This window comes from Populus alba, chromosome 7 (assembly GCF_005239225.2).
Source record: "Populus alba chromosome 7, ASM523922v2, whole genome shotgun sequence".
In the NCBI taxonomy this organism is placed as follows: domain Eukaryota; kingdom Viridiplantae; phylum Streptophyta; class Magnoliopsida; order Malpighiales; family Salicaceae; genus Populus; species Populus alba.
Genome location: NC_133290.1, coordinates 918,230 through 944,450, shown reverse-complemented (window position 1 = coordinate 944,450; position 26,221 = coordinate 918,230). Strand labels below are relative to the sequence as shown.

At 35.0% G+C, this 26,221-nt stretch overlaps 1 pseudogene; it reads right to left on the bottom strand.

The window, feature by feature from the left end:
• Positions 1 to 1,776: 1,776 nt before the first annotated feature.
• On the bottom strand, positions 1,777 to 23,220 carry LOC118032098 (protein NLP8-like; annotated as a pseudogene).
• Positions 23,221 to 26,221: the final 3,001 nt, after the last annotated feature.

Sequence of the window (26,221 nt, the reverse complement as noted above, 5' to 3'; positions counted from 1 at the left end):
TTTTTTTTTTGAACTGGGCCGGTGTTAGGCCCAAATACATCTGCATGCAAAATGAAGCCGAAGCCGAAGCAAAAAAAATGGCAGTGGAGAGAAGTTACCTGGAACGGTGGGCGGACGCTCGCAGCGGAGGCGGCGGAGGCGGTGTAGTAGTCGGCTGCTGTCCTCTTTCTTTCTCCTCTCTGTTTCTGTTCACCGTCACCTTGGGTCAGTTTCTCCGTTATTCCCCTCTCTCTGTTCTGCTCCTCTTCTTCCTCTTTGATTCTGCTGTGCGGTGGCAGTTTCGATGGTGCAGGATGGCGGTGGCAGCTGCTGTTGCTCTTCTTCTCCAGTACTCCTTTCTTGTCCCGTTCCCTTTCTCTTCTCTGTTTCAGTGGCTGGTTTTTCCCTTTCTTTCTTCTTCTTCTTCTTCAGTTTCCCTCCTCTTTTCTACAACCCCTCTCTCACGTTGTTATCAGCTTTTTCTTCTCCCTTTCGGTCCCTCTTCAAAAAGCTTAGTTCTTCTCTCTCCCTCACGGTTTTTCTTTCAACAATACTACCAGCCCTCCCCTCTGTTTTTTTCTCTTTTCTCTCCTCCCCTTTGCGTGCTGCTGTTCTTCCTCCATTTATAGCTCCGTGAGCATGATGTTTTTTTGTTTTTCATCGTGGGGTCATGCGGCGGCTGGTCGGCGCGGCTGTCCAGGCGTGCCTCCGTCAGTTTCGGCGGTGCAGTATGTGGTCGGCCAATGTCTTGTCGGTCGGTGGGGCTGGAGGGACCAACACCTTTATTAATTATACATTTTTTTCCTTCTTTACTGCTGTATGTTAGGCGGGGAAGAAAGGGAACAGTGCGTTCAAAATGGCATCGTTTAGCCTTTTTTTTTTTTTTTAAGTATGAACGGGCGTCGTTTTGGATAAAAACGCGCCGTTTTCATTTAAAAATTGGCACCAGAACGCGCCAAAATTCCAAATCAGTCCTCATCATCTTTTCTTTTCAAATTGCGTTCCCTGCCAATTTTCGGTCCCTGCCCCCTATAGTTGGCCGCGTTGTTCACTTTGGTCCTTGGCCTTTGATTATGCCAATTCAGCCTTTATTGATTCAATAAATTCTAATTTCTTCAATTAGGCCCCTGAATCGATTTCAATACTCCCTCTTATATTCGCGCTTTTCCAAATTGTCCCTGGTTATTCGATTTTCGCAATTAAGCCCTTAATTGGCCTTTTAAACTTCAAAAAAATTCATGCAATTAAGCCCCTGATTTGGCCTAATAAATTTCTAAAAAATAATATTGGCCCCAGAAGACCTTAAATTTTTTTCTAATTAAGCCCAAATTTGATTTAAAAAATCAATTTTTCTCTGCAATCCAAAGCCCCTAAAAATTTCCCATTAAAAATCCAATCATGTCCAATAACCTTCAAATTTAGGCTTTTTTCCTCAAATTCCAAATTTTCCTTCTAAATAGGGCTTCTTCATCCTTCAAGAATAGCTGCCAAAAAATCCAATCTTTGTATTTTTAACCTCCTAGACCAATTTTTCTGACCATTTTCTGAGCGCTTCCCCCCTTTGTTATTTTTCTAACCTCCTTTGGCTATTTATTTTATTTTTATTTTTTTTATTATTTGTTTTTTTACGGGGACCCAAAAATGGGTTACAACACTATGTACTTACCGTAATCCTTTGGGTGCTTTATCATATCAAAAAGGATGTATAGAAGTCTACAATTGAGTATTTGAATCCTGATATAGTTTGCTTTCCAAATTCCTTGATGGCTTTTAGGATGCAGCACTGTTTATGCTTTCTTAATCATCTCCATTGATACTGTCATCACATTCATCACCACGGAGTCTTTGCTTTGTCTTGCGGCTGGTTGGCAACCTCTTGGCCCTACGTTTAAAATAGCAATTTTCCTTGCTCCTAAATTGTACAAATTCCTGCAAATGCGACAATGAAAAAGAAAAAAAAATGCGAAGAAACTCAATATGTAATAATTACTTGCTAAGTTTTACACACAATATAACTTATATGAATAAAGAATATTTTCAGTATTTTATTGATTTATGTATACAGGTACAAGCAAGACCTGGGTACAAGATAAATCTAAAATGATTTGTTTTAAGAATTTCCTTATTATATATATTATATATATATAATATATTAAACTTGCATTCATTTTTTAAAAAAGCTCAAATAAAAATTTTGATCAAGTTATAATAAGATTTAAGGTTTGATTTGCCGCGTTATCTAGGCTCTATTAGGATATTGTCACTTTTATGGCAGCATCTGCGGCCCATTTCTAGGAAAAAAAGATGACTATTCATTTGTCAAAAAAAAAAAAGACCATTCTTGTGAGAGTCAAAGAGGGTTGCTGGTGCAGCAACTATTAAATGGGACAGCATCCGACCATTGACTTTGGCAACCACCGTTGTTGAAGAAAAGCTAGAGCTGGAGCTGGTAGAGAGCAAAACAAAGAGAGAAGAAAAAAGAAAAGAGAGGTTGCCAATTGCAGCAATGAAAAGCTGGAGTTGGTCTGAGTTGATGTAATTTTTTTTCGCCATGTATTTGTATTGTATTATTTATCTATCTATAATAATATTAAACATCTCCTGTGGAATGTAGGTAATTTTACCGAACCACGTTAAATATTGTGTTATATACTTAACTTTTAATGGGCAATTATCAAAAAAAACATAATCAACCGGTCTGAATTCCAACAAGCTCGACAGGTAATTTCCACTAACTTGGTTCTAGTTCTAAGTCAATTAATGGATTAGGGTTCATCAATTAATTAGTAAGTACCTTTATACAAGCACCACGCTACTATTTATAAGAAAACTTTATTGATATTACCTTTACAAAAAGCTGTCAGGTTACCCACCATATGTTCACAAATTTCATCTTGCTCCAGCTGAGTAGCATTAGGGTAATTATCAACAAAATAAGAGTAATCATTGGCTCCAACACAAGTCGCATAGACTGCTTGCTCAGCAGTTTCTTTTGCCTCTTTTTGTCCCCATTCTGCTGCCTTCCATCGAAATGGGCCACGTTTCTTGAAGTTGCTAAGTTGCGTGCGAAGACTAATCTGCAAAATAAAGGCAATGGTAAGACTTTGAAGCATCAAAACGTTACGTAACCTTAGCTATTTTCTACCAGTCCCCGTTGAAGTGCAAACTGGGAACTATCACATACGTACCACTTAGATTAGCTACAGGAAAGACACCAGCTCCAGCACTTGCGAAATTTACTCCATTAGTGAAATTAATACCAGGTTTGTAAATATGGGGGGACGAACGGTAGACCGATCTTTGTTGCTGCACATGTAAGCATCATTAGAAGAAGAAAATACTTAAATTAACCCAAAAACTAAAAACAATTTCGAAAAAATGATTCATACTATATTTTCCAATACTTTACCGATGAAGTCGGACAATGAGACGGCCATGGTGAATTCTCCAGTGGGAAAGTGGAAGAAGGTTTCTCCATATGGCCAAATAATTTGCTCTATACGAAACGCTGATATTATTGATTATAGTTATTGTTTCCTGCATCAAAGATTGAATCTCCAAATAAAGAACATACAACATCTCTTTTTGGCTGTCTAGAGTGATCACATAGGGAGATTTCTGGATGATAGAGAAGGCTGGCAAGGAAATTGAGCAGAAGAAAAATTGAAGGTTAATTTTGATTGCAGCCATTACTTATCTGTTTCCCAATGTCGCTTCGCTCTTCTCTTTCACTTAGTTATAGTTAAAAGGTTTTTATTTTTTAAGGATAAGTTAAATTCTTAAACTACCTTCCTCAGAGACCTTTCAGATGGTGAAATATGATAAAACAACTCTGGTTTGGACACTTTGACACGTTTACAATAATTTAGACACTAAGTCAAAGGCTTAGTTAGTTGAATCTTTATGAATTTATACAACTGGAGGTATCGATATTTATTTATTTATTTTTAGATTAGATTTGAATTTCTCAAACTATACTAATTTAGATGAAATTTAAAAGGATGGTTAGGTATAAGAAAAACTTCGATGAGGTATTATTATTAATTAATTAATAACCCTCTGGTTTTTTGTACTGATTTTCATTATAATTGCTTTCCAAATTTTAACTTAATAGAAGTTAAAAAATAATTTATTTTTTATTTATAAAACATTATTTTTTTAAATAAAAATAGGAGGAGTGATTACAATTCGCATCCGCTGGTCAAAGAATTTCCTTTCGGCAACAGAAAAGTCGAGAAAGTCGTCAAGATCATTTATCACACAATAAATAGCGACCTCTTTGGCCCTCCACTTAAAATAGCGACAAGGAGAGGACAAAAAAAATTGTAGTCGTTCACATGGAAAACAATTACTTGTTAAATTCCAAACAGTCAAAGGTAATAAGCCAAAGGTAGTTAGGTGAGGTCTTTAGACTAGATAAGTAGATAATGACGAATACATAATTAACAGAATAGATTGGTAATTGAATATCTTTTTGAGTGTAGTACTGAACTTTTATATTAATAGATCAGCGTGTGTTTTACACATTATTTTTTTTCTTAAAAATTCATGTTTAAAAACATTTAAAGGCATGAGGCATTAAAGGTTTACACAACGTGATGAGTCTAATTATATTGTTAGGTCTGGAAAAGCTCGGTATCACACATTTAACATTCCCGGAGCTCTGTTGCATGTTGAGCCTAATTATATTTAAATTTAGCAAGTTGCTAGATCCAATATTCTTAAACTCATCATCAATTAGTCATTCTACCATCTAAATTCCAACAAGTCAAAAGGTAATAAGTCAAGGGCTAGTTTTAGTTTGAATCTTTAGACTAGATAATGCTAAAGGAATTATTAATGAATAGATGTTAACTAAATATCTTTTTGAGTGTAGTGATTTTATTATTAATGGATCAGTGTGTTTATTATGTGTTATTTTTTTTCTTAAAATTTATGTTTAAAAAGATTTAAAGACATGATAATAACCTAATATTTTCTAGATCTTCAGCCACAACGCGATGAGCCCAAGTTACATGTAGGTTTTTTTGAAAGTTAACGTTACCCACATACCTAAATCTCAGGTTGATGTTACACGCTAAGCCTACCTAATTTTAGAGATTTGGGTCTAGCAAGTTGTTAGAATCCAACATCCTTGGGCTCAGCATTCTTAACAATCCCAAATGAATATAAAACTGATAATCTTTCTTAGGGCTTTTATATATTTGGGCCACATGACTCCACTTGTTTTTCTCGTGATCCTTAACATAAAATATTATAGTTCAAGGATATTATTTCTCTATACCCTCAGGTTATTAAAAATCTTCAAAATGACCTCCACGTATCCCTAATTAATGAAGTGTAAGGATAATTTATGCCACTTTAATTAAATATATTCACGATATTTTTTTCTTGGTTAATTGCTATCAGGGCAAGATGACACTTCAACCCCTCGTCTCCATAAAAAACAAGGCTCGTAAGGTAATAAAAAACCCTATAAATCCTTCAAATGAGAAAAAAAGGTTCGTTCAATAACCCACAATTCTGGGTTTATTCTCTAAACATCACTTTCTTTTTCAAATAAAAATCAAAAAAAATTAAAATAAAAGCTAGCAACGTAGAGAAAGTAGGCCGGGAAATTAAAGTAAGCAATTTTTGGAGGAAATTTTTAAAGCCTAATTGTTCCCCATTAAGCCCAAAAAATGGAGGCGAAAAATACAAATTCAATGTCAAATTAATGATTATTTAGATGAAATTTGGCATAAGTATTTAAGATCAGAAGGACATAATTAAATTTTTAATAGGCCAATTTGATTTAATCATGGGCCAAATTAATTTTTAATTATGTTTTAAGAATTTAATTTTGGGTCCAATTTAAAGGATTTAATTAGTGCAAAAGAACTTAATTATACTTTAAATGGGTCAAATTAATTTTAATTTGGACCGGCTAATTGATGAAAAATTAAGTTTGGGGAGCCCTAATTTTAGCTTAATTGAGAAGATTCAAATTTCAAGGAGACCGCCATTGTTAATTAATTGAAATCAGGGGGGAAAATCATAAGGAAAGTTGAATTTTTATGGTCAATTATGGGTGCAAATTAAGTCAAATTTAAAAGAGGGAGGACTGAAAATGAATTTTAGCCAAAACAAGAACTTTGGTATTGTTTCATCTTCTACTTTAAATCTCTGAAAAGACAAGCTCAGGGAGGCTACTTTGCAGGTTGCATTTAATGCATCTAAACGTCCATAAAAATTTGACAAAATCTTGCATATAATGATCCTCTATAATTTTATCTACAAGCCCCATATTGGCCCATTTAGGCTTGGAATAAACAACCTAATCAGCGCGACGTCAGCTTAAAAAGGCCAAACTCAGTCAGCCTTTTCCTACATATTGACTACTCAAGATGCCTACTTTGAACCAACGGTTAGGATCTTCCCAACTGAATCAAAGGCTGAAATTTTTTACCCCAGTATTAGACAAGATTACCCTCTTTCCATCGTCTATAAATAGAGGTAGATTTCATGGCTGAAGAGAGGATAAAATCGGGTCCAAAGTCGGCCAAAAAACCAGCCTTCCTGCCCTAGAATTTTTCCTTTTTATGTCGTTTGTCTTCACTCTCTCTTCTCTCCGCCGTCCCAAGCCAACCACTGTTCATCGCCACCAGCTACCATTACAGGAAAAAAGCCAACACAACCACCAACTGGCCACCACAGCAGCAATCGCGGCTCCCTCTGTTTCTCCTTCTAGCCTTTCTCTCACCTCTACAAACTTTTTCTTCTTCCTCCCACAATTCAACTCCGGCCAAATCACCTCAGTCGACGCCTTCTAAGCCACCGGCCAAACATCCTCATCACGTCCACAAAAAAAACCCATTGCCAGCAACTTTCCTCCTCCCCATTTCACTCCTTCTTGTCAAGGCCGCTGCATGCGAGTGGCTGAATTAATTAAACTGGCTTTGTGGCTGAGCCAGTTTTGGCTTAGACAAAATGGCTGAGGCTGGATCCGATTCCTAGCCCCCATTATTTAAAAAAAATACAATTTTTTTTAAAATCATTTAAAAATTTATGATTTTCCGAAATATTTTTTCTATCTATTTTGATATAAATATCGGGTTGTTATATTTACACTGTAAAAATTTACAAATCCGGTATAAAAATACCCAATTTTAGCCTAAAATATTTCAAAAAAAATTCAAAAGAAAAAAAATCTCAAAAACTTTTAAATTAATTTTCCCCCTTTCAAAAAAACAAAAAAAAAAAAATTATTTTCATGCATACGGCCAAACTAAAACTTTTCTAATCATATTTTCATTTAAAGTTTTTGCATCTTTCTCAATGTTCATAAAATCCAAAAAAATGGATATCATAAACAATTTATGATCAATCCATTAGGGTTTGGCCAAAATATCAATTAAAACCTTTTTTTCCAATCTTTTAGGGGTCTTAGATGTAGACTTTAAATATTGTGGGGTGTACAATTAACACAATAAAATTAACCTTCAGGTTATAAAGATATAAGGTGTACAAATGCGATGCTAAATTCAAATTAGAACAGGTTAGGATTTAACTCGATTTTAAGGTAGAGACTCTTTTCATGGAGAGAGATCATGCCTTAAACCTTAGAAAAGATCAATGAAATAAAGAAACTCGACCTATAGAAAAACAATCAAACAAACAATGCAGCTTACCTTACTGTAAGGTGCACTAGGAGGTGATGTATCTTTCCCTTCCACACACCAGTCCTTACCAAGACTCCTCACAGACCAAAGGTTCCTAGTGACCATAATACTAGTGTCGACTCCTAAACCATTAATCATAATTTTATAATTAAATTCCAAAACTCTTCCCAACAAAAACAACACTAGAGCTATATGACAAGAGCTCCACCCGTCGCTAGTACGAATATCGTGCGTCGGGCTCGCACCCCCCACGACAAGGGTTTCATGATCTTCATTTCTTTTCAGACTGCATATTTATTTTCAAGTCTCTCTATAAATATATATCATTGTCTTTTCTATAAAAAAAATATTTGACTTAAACCATCGGAAAAAATCCCCTGAATCCATAAAAAATATATATATATATAAAAAAAAAAAAACCTTTTAGAGATAATGGTACTTGCTACCTAATTCATTATGGTTAATAAGAATGAATCAAATGTCATACAATGAAATGAGCAATTATCCAAAAGATATAAGTCTTTCTCCTAAGGCTACTAGATTTTTAATGGATCATCATCATTTGGCGTTGTTTTGTGAGAAACCTTGATCAAAAAGTCATCAATTATTCTTTTCTGAACTAGTTTTGAACAAAGTCCTTAGTGCTATTAATAGCAATATATCAAAACACATCTGGAATGGACATGTACCCGGACCTCCTGCGATTGGTGGCTTAACTACTCTATTGAAGCACTTATAACTTTTCAATCAAGTCGGGCTACTCATGGAGGTGAGTGTTAGTAGTCATTCAAAAAAGAAATTGTCAAAGCCCGACAAGCCCATACGATAACCTAGAACTAGCTTTTATCATGGTTTTTTATGGCCTCTGTGTTAAATATGTATTTGCTTTTTTAGAGCCACTATACTAGCCAAGAGAAAGCTCTATAGAGCTACAACATCACTCAATCAGGAGGATGGTGTTTGTCATAACTCATTTCTAGGTTATTCACAAAATCATCTTCTTCTTTGCTTTCAAAATCAAAAATCAAAAAATGAAGTAAGGACTAAGCATTTTGGCAAAAGCAAGCTGGGAGTATTTCAAATAAAGAAAAAAATCCAAAAGTTGCAATTTTAGAAAAAATTAGGTGCCTATTTATTACCCCATTTATTCCAAAAAATGGAGAGAGAATGCAAATTTCAAGGACGAATCTACATAAAAAATTTAAGCCTATAGACATTAATTAGATTTTTAATTATGCCAATTTGATTTAATCATGGGTCAAATTAAAGTTTAATTGTGTTTAAGAATTAATTTGGGTGCAATTAAAGGGTTTAATTAGGTACAAGAACTTAACTATAACTTTTAAATAGGTCAAATTAATTTATTAGGGGCTTAATTAGTGAAAAATAAAGTTTGGAAAGCCAATTTAGGCTTAATTGAGAAGATTGAATTTTGGGAAGACCAAATTTAATTTTTTACTAAGTCAATTGATTGAAGAAGTCTAAGGTTAAATTTGCAAGAAAATCAAAGTTTTTGGATCAATTAAAGGGCTAAAGATTTGAGAAATCAACATCCTATTACCAAAATAAAAAGGAAGTCCACCCGAACTCTAGGGGGACCCTAATCGGTTTGAATCAGGGGTGTGAAATTGAAAAATTCAAAAGTTCAGTGGTTAAATTCTAGGGGCTCAATTTAAAGAAACATCCCGAAAACCAAATATCATTTTGAAAAAAAGATGCTAAATTTGGGACTTAAATTGAAGTTCATACCTCGTCGAGATAAACGGGGTAAATGTTTTTAGATGAAGGTAAAATTGCACAAAAAGTTAAAAAAGTAATGAAGTCAATCAATGGGGGGTGTTTAATTAAGAAATAAAATTTCACAAATTTCAAAATTTACTAAAAATGATATTTATCCAAAAAAATGGGGACGTTGTTTCTTGTTTTTTTTTAATAATAATAATATATTAAAGTGGTGGAAAAACCTTGTTCATCTTCTTTCTTTAATCTCAAAATTTTAGGAATCAAAAAAGCTCCACTCGAGTGGGACACATTTCCAAAGGCATTGTTAATGCTGTCACCCTTCTCTCCCACATAAATATGGACAATGATACTTTATACAAAAATATAGATCACTTATGAACATTTGACTATTACACCTAGTGTGGGTCCATTCTAGCTAATATAAGACACCAATAGTGGCTTACGGTTTACCATCTCTCAAAGTGGACAATACACCTAAACCTAATCCAACCATTTTCCTGCAACATTTCGATGCAAACAAAAAACTTAACTAAGCTCATGATACCACTATTGAAACTAATGAAGTGTGGATACTCCTTCCGAGTTGAACCTATAAGCCCGAAAAGATTTGGCACTAGTGGAGACCAAAACAATCCCTCGTTTTCTTAACCCCACTATAAATAGTTTATGAGTTAAAATAGCCTAAAGGAGGAAGAAGTAATTGGGTGCAATATAGAAAAATTGTGAAATAAAAAAAAACTCCCCCCAAAAGTTTTTCCGTACCATTTTTCTTTTTCCTCTTTCTCTGCTTTTCCAATAAGCCTACAGTTCGGTCATCACCACCAGGCTTTTCTTTCCTCCACCAGCTCCACCACAAAGAGTAATCGCTAGGTTTGAGAAACTACTAAGTTTTTCTAGGGACCCATTCTCATGGGTGCAGGTGAGGGGCAGAGACCGTTGCTCAAACCTTCTTCTCTTCCTAAATTTGCCAACTCTACTTATTCCTTTTTTTTCTTCTCAAAGGTTCCTCCTCTTCTTTCTCCTACAAGGCAATGGCTAACCCATTTTGGTTTCTTCCTTCTTCCCATGGCACCATTTGTTGTGCGTGAAGTCTACACGATCCGAGCATCCTGGCCCTTCCTAGTATAGCAACATAAACCAATCAGCTTTCATGGGACAACTTTTTGTCCACCGTCCACTACCAACCAATTACTCTTCACCCCGTGCATCTTGGTAGCCTTCTTCTTTCCTCCCTGTGCAAACTAGAAACAACCTTGTTGCTACAACTACAACAAGTTCAATTAATTATAATAAAACTGGATGTGTCAAGCGGGCTAGGAGTTCGGGGTCGACCAGTTGCCATATGTAAAGAGTGTGGGGCTAAACTCGCTAAAGTCCCAGCTCAAATGACTTCTATGGGGTCAAGGTCCGGGTCCAGACCAAAAAAAAAAAGAAAAAAAAAAAGAGGGGTTATAGGTCTGCTGGGCCGCCATTTAGCCTTAATCTAACCTAAGCTTGGTTTTCGGTCTAGGCCAATATATTTAATAAATAATATGGTAATAATATATATATATTTTAAAAAAAAAGATTCAAAATAAAAATAATCCAAAGGGTGCTACTTTCATAATAGATAAATTCTTTGCATATAAACCTAACTCTAATGGATGCTATTTTCTACCAATTTTTGGAACTTAATATTAGGGTATGATATTGTGATTACATTGTAAAAGATACAGATGGCCGTTATTAAGAAATAAACTCGATTTTTCTCCAAAAACATTTCAATAATAAAAAAAATCTCAAAAAAAGCGTTCTTTTAAATTTTCCCTTTTAAAATAAAATATGTTCCGCTTTTCAAATAAAATTTCTCACTTCGTTTCTTTGTCATCATAGGGCAGAGTTGTTTTAAAACCCCGGGCCCGGCATTCCCCGGGCGGGGGTTGGACTCCTCCAGAACTCCTGGCGAATCCGGGAGCCTTCTGTGGTCGTGCTGGCCTGCAGCGTCATAAGCTAAAAAACAGGCTGGGAGGCCCCTATTTGGCCCGGACAAAGTACCCCGGCCGAACCCCGGCCTTAAGGGTCGGACCCGGAGCCCGAGGCCTGGAGCTTAAAACGAGCTCCGGCTTTAGGAGGAACCTGCTCTTAAGCTTTAATTTTTTTATATCTTCATATCTGATCGAAACGACGGCAATTGACCAGAATGGAGCAGCATACATGACCCTCAGTCTAAACTCTCTAAATAAAGAATGTACGCAGAATGCAATAAGAAGAAAGGAATAAATATTATGTTAAGGGAGAAAGATGTGACAACAACTAATAGATTAAATTATCCACCCAAATTCTAGTTAATCTTCAAACCAATTCAAGACATCTTCAACCATTTCAGACGCGAAAAAGAACAAAAGGAGAGCAGAAGACTCTTGAAATACAGGATCGTTGTTTCAACTTTCAAGTTCTTGAGATAAAGGTTAGTGAGTTGTTGGAACCGAAATCATTTTCTATCTTTCTTTCGTTATTCTCCTCTATTTCAATTGAAAACAATCTTTTAAAGATTTCCTTCTCTCTGGATATGAACTTGCAGGGAGAGGGCTTTGCTTATAACAAGGTGGCCATCGCAGAGAGCTTTTCTTGAATGGTAACTTTGGGGGGATTGAGTTTCGTTTTGTTTTTTTCTCTCTTCTTCACTTGGTTGTTTCTTTGGATGGACCACAGAGAGAGAAGAGGAAGTGTATTTTCGTGTTGAAATTGGAGAAAGATGGAGAGACAGTAGCGAGGACAGGAGGAGTACACCCGTAGTGTTGTTTTTTTTCTTGGTTGACCCGGGGGTAACCCGGGTTCAACCCATTTGACCCGTGACCTGATGATACACTGGACCGGGTCCCCAATAACCCTGGCTCGGGTTCTTTTAAAATCTATGGTCAATAGAAATTAATATTCCGGGATCTTTTGACTACAACGAGAGCAAAAAGGCTTGAAAGAGTTGATGCGCACGATGGCAGAAACATCTTCCCAGACGTTAGATGACAATTTCAGAGTATTTCCAGAGAAAACTTTTAAAACTAGCAGCTTGTTTTTTGTCAGTCAAGCTTTGCCAATTTTAAGATTTTTATTTATGCTTCCCGATGTTTAGCAATGAGGTGTGAACAGCTGAGAAGACAGCAATTTTGGGCAAAATCAACAAGACGGGTCCCTCCCTCATCAAAATGATGAGACATAAGTTTAATCGCCTGATTCTAAGATGAACCTTACCTGTAACCGATCGAGTAAAGACTTTTGGACGACGCTTACTCTAGGACGCCCCAACACATCGACATAAACTTGATCTTATAAAACACCAATAAAACGCAAAGATTCTAACTTACCATTTTGCCTGTTCATGATCTGGGACGGCCCAAGATTTTTCCTCTCAACATCATGAACAGCAATGACATTGCAGTTGAATTATGAGAATAACTATCCCGTTAGTTCTTTATGTTTCCAATTTTTGTGGCATTTTGACTTTTCTAAAGCATGTATAAAACAGCTCTGTTTGGAAGCTAGAAAGATTATATACTGATTAAAAACAACGCCAATTTTGAAAAGCTTATTCTGCTGCATTGTGTTTGAGTGGCATGCTGGTTGCAGTCCCTTTTTTGTACCCATCAAATTTTAGATGTTTACCTTTCAACTCCGGTCCACCAAATCAATTTCATGGGAAGATTTCTTGACAGTTTAATGCAAACTTCCAAACCAAGTTTTTTAGCACACCAATAATACTGTTCTGAACGCAATTAAACTAGAAGAAACACGATTGGCTGATTTCAAATATTACATTTAATTTTGCACACTGAAATTCAAGTGCATTCATGTTGCGGGCCTGGATTACAACAGAGATTTTTATTTTCTATCAAAGAAGAAAATTCATATTCATTCCATAAGAGAAATACTACTGCATCATTTGCCAGTGTCATTCTTCCCAAAACATTGATCCAGGAACCCTACTTGGAGCAGGGCTTTGGTCCATTCTATGTAAAGCGGATTTGCATTGGTACCTTCTGTCCTGGGAGAGGAAGTCCATGGGGACTATGCGCAGGTGGGCCATTCTAGGCTTTGTTTTTGATCCCTTAGCAGCCTCAATACAAATCTAGCCAACTCTCCATACAACATACCACGAGCGATCTAAAAAGCTGTCACCAATTAACTAAATTGATGACTTTGGACCTCAGAAGATAGCTGTTCCATATAAAGCTACAGTTCAAAGGATTTCAAGATTGCGTCTCAAAAACTTCAGCACAGTGAGCAAATATGCTACGAAACACAAAGATAGAAGCCATCTAGCCAATATCCCATTCTAATATAAAATGGGAATTAAAAATATGCATCCTCTCACGAACATGGGATGTAAATTGCTTCCCAATGTTTAATTTATTCCACAAAGTGTTTATGATCACCCTAACATCAAACAACATTGCAGTTGGCAGCTTTAAAATTAATGAGAACTAGTTATACTATCTAGTTGTGATGACATAGGTTTGATCATGCATAATGACATTATGACAAAAGTAAAGAAGCAAAGATGTTGAGAGCCAGACATTGAGATAACATTTTATTTGACAATCACTTTAACCAGCAAAAAACACGGTTCTGCAAGGAAAAAAGATAGTGAGTAATACCGTGGAGAAGTGCAGTCATAAGCATGTGAAAAGCCTGTGTATTCTGGTCTATTGAGAATCGAACGCGGCCAAAAAAGTTCACCACACCTTGCAACTGTCATCATAGAGAAAATGTATTTTCCAGAGGAGAGTAAGAAGGCAATTAAACTAATCAGATATGTTCCTAAGCAACTAAATTTTTTAAACATGGTTGCCAATTGAAACGTGAAATTTCTCCTGGCAAGTCATATTCATTGGGCCATTGGGTAATCTAATTCGATACGACCTCTGCTCTTACCCAACAAACATTAGCACTTTAATAAAACATTTTAATTGGACCATGTCTATAAATAAATTACATTTATAACTCCAATCATTTCTTGAAACAGTCATATGTAACTAATCAAAAAAGAAAACCAATGTATTTACCACTCGAAGAAATGAAATCCAAAACCCTGGTGGAGATGGAGTGCACCGAAAGGATTATTAGGGTCTTGAGGCTCCAAAGGCACCACCCCATGCCCATTCCATAACCACCCATTGGGCCTCCAAAACCACTATTGTACATTCCACCACCGCCATACATCCAGAACCCATAAAAGTCCAGGAATACCCTCCTCGATACATGTTGTTTCCATACAGCCTCCCACCATATGCATGAAACCAACTACATTCCTGAAGCCATATCCAGAATTATAGTTCAGAGAACGAATATAACCTGAAACAGGTTAGGAGAAAAAAGGTTAAACAAGATTCAACTATCAAAACCAAGAGCAAAACTTTATATTGCTAATAAAAATTCTCTACTTGCCTCCATAGTTGCTCATGCATAATATTCTGCTCCCAAGGCCTTGAAGGAAAGAGGGTCCTACCAACATTGAATTTGTGTTTTGTGGTCACTACCTGAGCTTTTGAACAAATTTTCCTCCAGGCCTCGCAGTTCCATGATAGCCTCCAGAACGGACCACTTGTGCTGCCAGCTGATGCTGCAATAGTTTCTTTTTTAAAAGGTAACTCCGAGAAGGACCACCCAGCCTTGCTCTCCCAGGGTTTCAGGGGAGGATTGTTAAGCTGCAAAAATGGATCCAAATAGTTTGTACATCACAGAAAATCTATTAGGGTAAAGCAACTAAAGAGATATAATAGCACACCGTAGAAGTGTGGTGTAACACAAATTGCCAAAAAAAAAATGTATGCAGAAGAAGATAAGATGACATGATTTTATACATAGGGTAAGAAAAGGCATTTGCAGATCATCCAGTCACAGCTCTGAAAGGAGAGTCATTTTTCACCATAACAGAGAAGTTTGCCAAAAATAGATTAAACATCAAGTTGAGAGAGATTTCAAAAAAGGATTACAAAAAAAATATTAAGGAAAATAAAATGTATCGTCATGCAACAACCCGAAAACGAAGAAATTATTACGCATATAAATAAAAAGCCATAAATACCCATTGTTTCCTAAGCATATTTCGGAAAGACCTCAAGCACAGCTTATAATCAGAACAAATTTCTACATGATTACCGCAAGACATCCACAAAGTAGAACCTTTTTTACCATTCACAGTTCACTCATAATCACAACACCACACTTGTGAAGAAATTCTATTTCTTTATCAAAGACAAAATCCAATAAAAAAAAATCCACAATTTTCTATTCTAAAACGACCTTCAAACTATAATTTTTTTTAACACACTATAGAGTACCCACTATTCCTTTATCAAATACAAAAAACCCATTTCTTTCTCCTTTCTTTTCTTTTCCCATCTTTCTTACCAACCAAACACACATACCCAAATTCAACAACCCATAAATATATAAAAAAAAAAAAAAAACCATAAAAGGATCCCATCTTTGAAAACTAAGAAAAGGGCTCTCCATGATCTCTTGATTACTGCTACACAAAATCCATAGATGAGTCCTCCTTCCTTCAACTAAAAAGATCATCTCAAGATAGAAATAAATAAAGATGCAAAAATTAAAATTAATTAAGAGAAACAAACCCAGGATGGGATTTTTTTTTCTGTTTTAGACAAAAACCTGATGGCTGTGGTTGGATGCCATGCGAGTTGCAGAGAAAAGGCATCAGTTCTTGCAATGAGCAAAACAGAGATTTAGTGCAGACACTAGGAAGAACAGTCTGTTTTTATATATATATATATTATTTTTTTATTCTTTTTTTTTTATTTTTGTGACTGTCGTTATTACAATTCCGACAGTTAACTATCCGTGCTCTGAAGGATCCAGGTTGTGTTTGTTTGGTAATATTTATGTTGCTGACATGGATTTTTCCTTTCTTAAAATGAAAAAATAACAACAGTCGTTTTACCGAGAGGGAAAACTGAAGCTACTTCTTTTCCCTCTTCTCACCCTTTTTTTTTTTAATAGTTACAAGAATTTATAGTTTTAAAAACCGACATATAACAGGTGATCCGGGTTAACTTTATTACATCAGGTTTAACCAAAAAAAAACGTTACATCAGGGTTTAACAAAAAAAAAAAAAAAAACTTGGGTTGATTAAGTAACCCGGTTAATAAAATAAATTCAATTAAAAATTCAGTTACAACATATTAATTATTTATATTTCTTTAACAAAAATAACACTATTTTGATTTATAAAAAAAAAAAATAAAATTAGAATTGATTTAGTCAAAATTCATTACTTGACCTTGAGCCAAGTCAACTACAGCTGAATTTGAAAACTCTAACAAGCATGGTTTCCAGCTAACCCAATCAAAAATACCAAGTCAGGGTAGAAAAATAAAAATTAAAAAAGAGAGGGTTTTTCAATTTACTTGGTCAAACCATTTATCTTGGATTAAACGAATTACGGAATTACTTTTAGACAGACTGAAATTTATAACCCATTTTTTTTCATTTGGAATGAAATATAATTTAGAGAATTAATAAGAAATTTTTATTTAAATAAATTTGAAAAGAGGTTTGGAATCCTTGCAGCCATGTTTTTCTTCTTCTTTTTTGTTTTTTTAAGAATCCTTGCAGCCATGTTAAGAGCACGAGTCTTAATCATCGGACCAACTCTTTGAATTTCTCAAATATTTCAAGATTTACCAAATCAAATAATCCTAGAGTTATAAGATAGAACAATATAACTGAAGTCAAATAACATACTCTTGATCCATGCTTTAACCGGATTAACTATATTCAGACATCAAAGCAGTTGCCCTGTGAAAATGCTTGGCTTGCTCAAAGAGTTCCATAGATTTTGTTAGTCTTTTCAAGTTTCTTGATTACTTAGTAGTTCACATACCAGAGAGATTGGCAGGAGCGTGCGTTTGTGCTTATCCGTGTGTGATACTGTCATGTCATGCCTCCTTCAAAATGCTAACAACAAGGAAATTTGGACAGCCAAAAGTAGAAAGAATATTACGTCAACTTGAACTTTAACCATTTTTTCATAAAATTGAGATGTAAAACCCTACACAATCCACAAGGTTTAAGGGCACTACAGTACACAAACCGATAAAGAACACGGTGCCCCCCGATTTTGTTTCTACGACTACAACGCATCTGTTGCCACTTCTAGCATATACAGCATTATACATCAACATCAACTATATCATACAAAATCATCTCTTTTTCCTACTTTTCTCGCCCTCTTTCTTTCTCTGGAATTTCTGACAACCAATCATACAACCATATTTCTGCACTGGGCAATGTTCGGTTGTACTGTATTGGAGTCATTTGTGATGGTTCTGCAAGTACTTTTGAAAGAAAGAAGTGGCAGATGAATTATGGCAAGTACATGCTCCACCATTTCAACTAAAAAGACACTACGAGCTAGACACAGTCGATTGCCCGTGTCACACCCATGTTGTTAGGAGCTTCCCGTCAAAAAAGCAATTGCTCGCTGTCTGAGCTTCCCATAGCAAAAGGCGTGTCACGACTGGACAAGGAACTTCACACTACGGAGTAGAACCCAACATATTCCATTATTATCTCCAGACACTCCAGCAAGTCAGTAGTCGCTCACCAACAAATACCCACTCCTCTTCGTCATCTAGATACTTGAGCTGGAATGTTTCAGTTTGCAATTTGAACCTCTTTGATACTTCTTCGTAGAGTTGGAAACATCCTGCTGCTGATGGATCAAATTTGAATCGTATTATATCTTCTCTGTACCTGGCTTTTACAGTAATTTTTAAATCACCATCACCAAAAACTAGTTTTCTCTTCTGAATGCTTCCTCTTCTCGACGCTCGGAGAGCTTGATATGCTGCCATGCATAATTGAACCAGAGCTGTTTGATGAGTCGGTCATGCTTGAACAAGTAGGCTGGTTACATTCTACATTTCCATCATCACCCTCCATTTTGGTATCCATCTCCTCAGCAGCAACAAAGGGAGTGAGCTTCGAGACACAATGCGGGAGTCCGGAGTTCTCTAGTATAATACCACCATTTTTCATGCCCCCTATGTTGCCTCCTTTTGCAAAAGAACCTGGGGTCATTCTCGAGACAAGCCCAAGGTCCAGAGCCAAAGCTAGTTTGTTCACATAATCCAGCATCTATTGCAACTGACTTGGAATCTGCACCGCAATCAATCACATGAACACTACACTCCTTTTAACTTTCTCCCGCTCCCTATGCAACATTCATCCTCTTCAACTTTAACAGTAAGAATTATTTCCATCAGTACAAGAAGCCGGAAGTACAGAAACTACATCGTGGTTAAATGGTTCAGAATTTCCATTGGATAGGTGTTTTGCTTGAAACACAAAACCATTTTGATGATCAAATTCTTGAATCATGGAGCCCCCTGCTACAAAACCACCAGTGGTTGGATCAAATTTCAGCCCTCCTTCCACCCCCTGAACAGAGTCAAGCACGGTCTGTATTTTTCTTAATGAGCGGTTCACCTTGTTTATCTTTCGGGATGGCCATCTGGATATTCCATGTTGTCTGCAAATTCTCTTCAGTGTTGTGGGGCAAACTACACAGAAATTTAAAGGTTAGCCACAAATTATTCTAAAAGGAGGCAAAAATGCTATCCTGTTTTCAAAGGATATGTTGACAAAGGACATTGAGAAAAGTAGTTAAACAAGGAAACCACTAACAGTACATCCCAAGTTACTAGTTCCACCAATACCAGGAATAAAAGAACCTTGGTTGATGAAGCTAAATGATCCAAACAAAAATTTCAACAATTCATAAGAAATGGAAGAACAACATTTTCTTGAGTCAAATGGAAAATCCTCCAGAAAGCTTAGATATTTAAAGTCTGATTTCGTAAGTATATACATGGCATGGAGCTCACCACCAATGCTTTTGGCAGCATCCTTGAGACTTCCAGAAAAGTATTGCTGAAGAACGCTCAAGCTCACAGTTTTCTCCGCTGTGCTTCTCTTTTTCTCCACCTGTCTTCTAGATCCACTCGTTGTCTATGCAAAATATATATACATACATATATATATATATATATAAATGAAAAACAAATTCCGTTCAATACAATAAGCATGTTCTTTCTACTTTTGGGAAGGTAAAGCTAATTCACCAAAAGGGACAGAAATATGTCTCAAGGAAGTTACCTGTTCGTTAGAGCTATTTGATTCTATTTGATCATTTTTTGAACTACACACATTAAGAGGCATCTTGGCAGCCGAGTTCAAGTTTCCTTCTGATAATGCAGTTTGAGAGCTTTCCTTTGATATGGACATTGGTTGGAAGCTTGGCATTGCTTCCTTTGGCAACCCAACTTCAGAACATTCCTGTCCAACAAATTCTGTATCTGAAACTGTTCTCAAACTCTTACAAATTCTCTGCATGGTACCTGAGAGGTTGTTCAACAGGAGTTGCTGATCTGAACTCCCCTTTATATTGACAGGGAGAAAGAGCTCTAAAATATAGTCATCATCACCAGTGTAGGTGCTTCTTAGCCTGATTGCAACTGCAGCATTCAGACCATACTTGCGTGCATGATGAACAAGTGGATACTCAGTTATATCATATGTCTTCACATCAGGGAAGAAGAAGGGATGATTTGATTGCACTGCTTTTCCAGCTATACCTTGCCCTTCCTCAATATAATGTTCAGCACACGCATGCACAAAACCTTGCATCTCTCTGTCATTCACATAGCAAGCTGTGCCTTCAATGCACAAGACACATTTACCACTTGACCTTGAATTGGCTTCCCTGACACGCACTTTTATGATTTCATCAACAGCTTCCTCAGTATAATTGCAAGGCATCCACGTAAGAGCCAGTGGCAATCTATGTGCATGGCATACAACTCGTAGAACATCAGCTATTTCAGACAAGGCAGCTCTTTTGTTGCTTGAGAGACACTGAAAAGTAACAATTTCCGTTAGACAAAGTGCTGGATGAAAGTGTTCAGAGCTAGGCCTTCTCATTGTTTACTCTTATTTTATTTCATTATCAAATTGCAGGCATGTGTTTTGCACCCTTTCCAATTTCCATTGCGTGTGAATGCTAGAACTATCCAACAAAAAGAAAAAGGAGGTTGCAGATAAATACCTGAGGAAGAAGTCGAGGAGGTGCAGTGCTCCTTAAGTTCACAGCCTGCAAAAAGTCAGGTCAAGAATTAACAGTGCCATCCAGCATATATTTTCACATAAAGTTTGGATTCTGATTCAGATGGTTGTCACATGAAACAACTGGCAAGCTTGAATCATCGATGCATAAATTTCAAGATGCAAAAATTGTCCAAGTGATAAAAATAAAGAACTTTTAAAACTAATATGCTTCAATAAAACCAAAAGGTGTTGACTTCCATACACTAAACTAGCTTGTTATCAGTAGTTGTTTTAGTGATAGAAACACAAAAACCAGGACATTAAACATTTATTCCCATCATATGCAACAATTTTGCTTGTCATCCTTAAATGATGCAGAACATTGAGGACAACAAATTAATTCCTAGATGATAAATCTAATGTTCTCGATCAAAATGCAGCAAATTATAGTTCTAAAACATAATAGCAAGAAAAAAGAACTTTTTTTATCAGCAACATACCAAGAGTGATTACTTACAGGCTGGACTCCCATCCAAAGAAATGGCAGAAGCAGAACAAGAGGTTTCAAGAGGGAGGAACTTATTCATGAAGAACAATTTGTTCTCACTCGGAGCAAACAATTTCTTCCCTCCCTCTCCTTTACAGGGTTTTTAAATGGAAAACAGGTTGCTAGGAAAGATACATAATTTATCATTGAAATTGCGCAACACAGACAGATATAAATGAGAACAAAAGCTTTTTTACTAGAATATATAGTAAAATGAAACAAACCTCAAGTGCATGGCAAACATTTTCCATCTCTGAATCAAAATCTGGTTTCTCCTTAACAGTGACAAGTTCCAGAACAGCACAGCAGGACATCTCATCAGGATCAAAGATCGGTAATGCAAAAGAGCCCCGGACTTCATGATCAACTGCATGCTTTGCCCGCAAGTATTCGGCCTTGCGATAATATCTTACATTTGAAGTCCACTCTGGAACTTTGGAAATGAATACACGACCAGGAAGTCCTAGAGGCACACCAGGCTTAACTTCTGCAGAGAAAGTAAATGTTCTAGACACTTCTCGGAACCCTGCTAGCATTTGATCAAGCAAGAATGGTTGCTCTGAAGTGCTCAATATGTATTGATCCCCACTCCTTATGGGAACCCATACTTGCGCCAAAATACCCCCTCCATACGAAACCTTCAACAGGGATAATGCCCTTAGCATCCTCTCATCTAGTGAAGGCCCAACTGGCTGTGACATAATATAGTATGTTGTGTTTGGAAAATGGTTTTGCTCACTGCCTCCATTACTGTGTTTTGCACCCAAATCATCAGCATCAATTGAATCTGAGGGGTAACCAAAATGGGAATTTGTTTGCTCAAGCATCACTTTATCTCCACCATTGTAAGAAGTCCCAGCAGCATTTATTGTTTCCTGTATTGAAGCAGAAGTTTGTTCTGCAAAACTTCCTGCATCAAAGGATGGATAGGATGTCGAAGGCAAAGATGGCGTTCCATAGGGGGCAAGCATTTGATCCATAGCTGATGAGTTGGTGCACCATCCAGCATACATATCAAAATTTATAAGCTCTGAAAAATTGTTGAATGGGTCCTCAAAAAATGAATTCCTTGGAGCACCATCGAAAGTTGTGACACTATCCATCTGAGCTCTTGGTGAAGCCCAATAACCCATCCCCTTTTCTTTTGACGAGAAGGAGTTCTCCATTTTTTATATAACTAACCAAAATACACTCCTAATAACCTCACCCCTCTTTTGAATCAGAGCAACATCCAAAGGAACTCAATTCTTCCTCCCCTAATAACTTCCTTAACGTGCACATTACTAATTAAACTCCACCTTCAAATCCATCAAAGTTCCACTCTTCCCACTTGGATTTAATCTACCCTCTAATAGCAACTCAATTTCCTCTCTTTAACCTTCTTTGTTTTTCATTTGAACTACTAAAACCAACTCAATTGCACTTAAAAAACCAACCTTTCACGTCTTTCAATTGCAATAACCCATAAAGCTAAATCTCACTTCCTTTCAATCCTGTATATATATAGCAGCACAAGCCAATAAATCAAGATATATCAGCTTACAGCAACCACTAAACACACATAACTACATGTAGAGTCTAATTAATACATCACTACCGCCTTTCTATAAATAGCAACCAAAATCTAATAACATGACATCTAAAATTTTTGCAATCTCCAAAGCCTCCGTGCTTCACAGCAACATAAGTCCACACTCCACAATCAAAAATAACTCACAAAAATCCACCTCCAAATTTTTCTTCTTTATATACATAAGCACATAAATATAGCTAAACATGAGTAAAGATTGTGTCTTTTTTTACACATGTGCATAAAGCTTGAGTCTTTTTTATCTGGGGTTGCTTAGAAATGGTCAAAAAGACTCTGGATAATTGAATTCAATGTAAATGAACTAAACTGAAACACGACCACGAACAAAACATCAACCTTGACCATAAAAAGAAACAAAATTGTCAAAAAAACAAACACTTACAAATCCAATCTCCTCGAAACTTTGCAATTTGTTTCAGTAAAGATGCCAAGGTAGAGAGTCAAGTTTGAGAGAGAGAGAGAGAGAGGGAATGCTGTGTATGAGTAATTACTAAAAGGAGAAACCCTATTGAGGTGGTAACTACCAGATTTGGGGGGTGGTGGTGGTGGTGGTGGTGTATTTTTCTATATAAAAGACCTTGGGTTGCTAAAAATGGCAAGGTTGGTTATCTTTAATATTTTATTTTATTTTGTTGGAGGACAACGAACCTGGAAATTTTTAATAATGACACTGTTTCATGTTAAAATTTTGAAAATGACTAAGGTAATGAATCTGAATTTTTTTTTATTTGATCAAAAGGTGATATTCTCATCCAGCTTTTATGAATGGAGATTAAGATTTTATTTGATCTTCATGTGTTCATGTCGAAGCAGTTTTTTTTATATAATGTTCTATGCTATAAATATTTGATAAAGAATTTATTTTAAACAAAAAAAAAAAGATGAAATCAAGAAGCATGTATTTCCATTCTTTTATAATAATCAGGTAAAAAGAATGCTTAGTTTATAAGCACAACACGGTAAAATTACACTCTCTGCTAGAACGATTATGCTGTTTTACTATTCAAATCATGCTAAAATGACTATGGTGTTTCACTTTCATATGATTATTAAAACAGCTAGTGAAGATGATGGCGCTTCAGTTTTTTTTTAAAAAAAAAAAAAACCTTATCTTTTCAATTTCCCTATAATTTCATCATTCTTTCATTTTCTTTCTTTCTTTTATTTTAATTGTTTTCATGGTTTTTTCAATTTAATCATTTAATATTAAATTTGTATTGGTTTTTTTTGTTGCTTTTTTTTTTAATCTTATTTTTCAAATTTTAATTTATTTTGAATTAGTATTTGTAATTTATTTTTGGTTTGATTTTTATAAAATTATCGTAGTCTTAAGTAAATATCTTAATATTTGGCAAAAATAATTTTTTTTAAAAGCAAAGTTATCAAACCTGGTGAATTCATAATCTGAATTACAAGTTTACCTGGTTAAGTTACGAAACTTGGGTTAAGTTGTGAAACCTAGGTTTTTTGTCTGCCATCCAAAATATATTTAGACTCATCAAGTTGATTGTATCATATTAGGATAACTTTCACACAATTTAACTTTAAATCAAAGCTAAGCTAATAGCTGGATTAAAAGATTGATTTATTTAATCGAGTTTAATAACAATACTAAATAACTTCTTGCAATCTAAATATTTTTTTATATATTTAAAAAATTGAATTCAATCCGCAACATAATATAAGCTTGTAAACTAGTGTTTGTGTATGTGTGTTATGTGTATTGCGTATATGATAGAAATTTTAGCATAGTTTCTTTTTTCTTCACTTAAAACCATAAATCTAACAATTATTCACTTGAATTAATCATTTATCTTGTGTTAAGTGATAAAGGAGGGAGGAAGATCATGTTACTTAAACACAAGGCTTCAAAATAGCCATTATTGTAATTAATCAAATTTATAAGCAATTGATTTATTCATCTTATTAAAATAGGGGTTTGATTGTTCTTAGGTTTATTTTTTAATCCAAGAAATCAGGATTTTTTTTTTATTTTTCGAGGAGAAACTACAATACCAATGCAAGTTGTTGATTGTTTTTGTTGATAATTTAATAATAATAAAATCTTTTGAAAATGTAAGGAGTTTGAAGTAAACAAGTAAGATAGAATACACTTTTTTTCTCCTTTTATTTATGGAGAATGCACTTGCGCAAGTGCTTGTTTACATGGCAACTTGCTAGGAAAGAAAACAGTGAAGAAGACAATGACCCTTTTGGACTCATAGATCGTACCTCCTCAACTCTCTTTACGACAAATAACACCATTGATTATTTGAAGAAACCAAGAACAGCATAAAACAAGCAAAGAACCCTAATTTTTCAAATAATTTTTAATTTTTTTATATTTTTTGTAACTATCAACTAAAACAAAAAAAAGGGGCATTTCTAATGTGCAATATTGTTTCCTTTTTCTCAAAACAATACCGAGGATGGTATTGTTAAAGAAATTGTGTTATTCTATTTTTTTGGTATTTCGATCATCAAGTTTCTTTGCTATTTCATCTTTGTAAGTTATGGTGACATTGTTTGTATATTAGGTTTTTTTTTCATGTATAAAGTACTTGAGATATTTTAATAAATAAATTAAAATTTAATATTATAAAATATAATTTTTTGTTATATTTAAGTGAAAAAAATTGAAAGAACAAGGTGCAATTAAACCAAATTGCCAAACCTTTTGATTAGTCTAAAGTTAAAAATGCAATGCAAGCCATGTTTTTTAAAAAAAAAAATTATTAAAGATTAATTTTTTTTTTTTTGTGTTTAGATCATTTGATGCGCTGATCTCAAAAATAATTTTTTTTAAAATAAAAAAAATAATATTTTAATATAAAAAATAACCACGATTATATTTCAAACACACTCTAAGATAACAATAGCATAATTTTATGATGCAAAGAACTATACCTTCTTTCTCTGAAATTTAATTTTCTCCTGAGAAGTCTTTTCACAAGGTGGAAATTTGTAAAAGAAAGCGACATTTTTTATTCTCAGACCATAGAAAGTAAACTGATAAATTACAGAATCTCCATCTGTAAAGGAGAGAACTTCCAATAAATTACAAATTGCAGGTTGGTAAGAATGATGAAGGAAATTCAAATACGGGTGATGGGATGGTGTTTTATAGGGTATACTTCATTATTACCCCCACTGATTACTTGAGTTGCACATCAATCCCTAGAATGTATGATTTTTCAATGTTAATTTTGCAGTTTCCTAAAATTTCTGGTGTTTCCCCTAATTGATTTGGTTCTATGGGTTGTGTTTAAAAAAATATATTTTTTTATATTTTTATATTATTTTAATATGTTTATGTCAAAAATAAATTATATATAAATATATATTATTTTGATGTATTTCCAAACACAAAAAAACTTGAAAAACAATAACTATCGTAATGTCAAATGCTATCTTAAAGAAAGCTAGAAAAGCTCATTTTCTTTCTTTTTTTACTCCTTTTGTTTTTCTCATATTTTATCCTCTTAAATTTTCATACATGTTATAATACTTTATAAAAATACCTAAAAGATAGTAAACAAAAAATCAAAACGTGGGCTCATCATTAAATCTTTTTAGCTATTTCATGATGATAA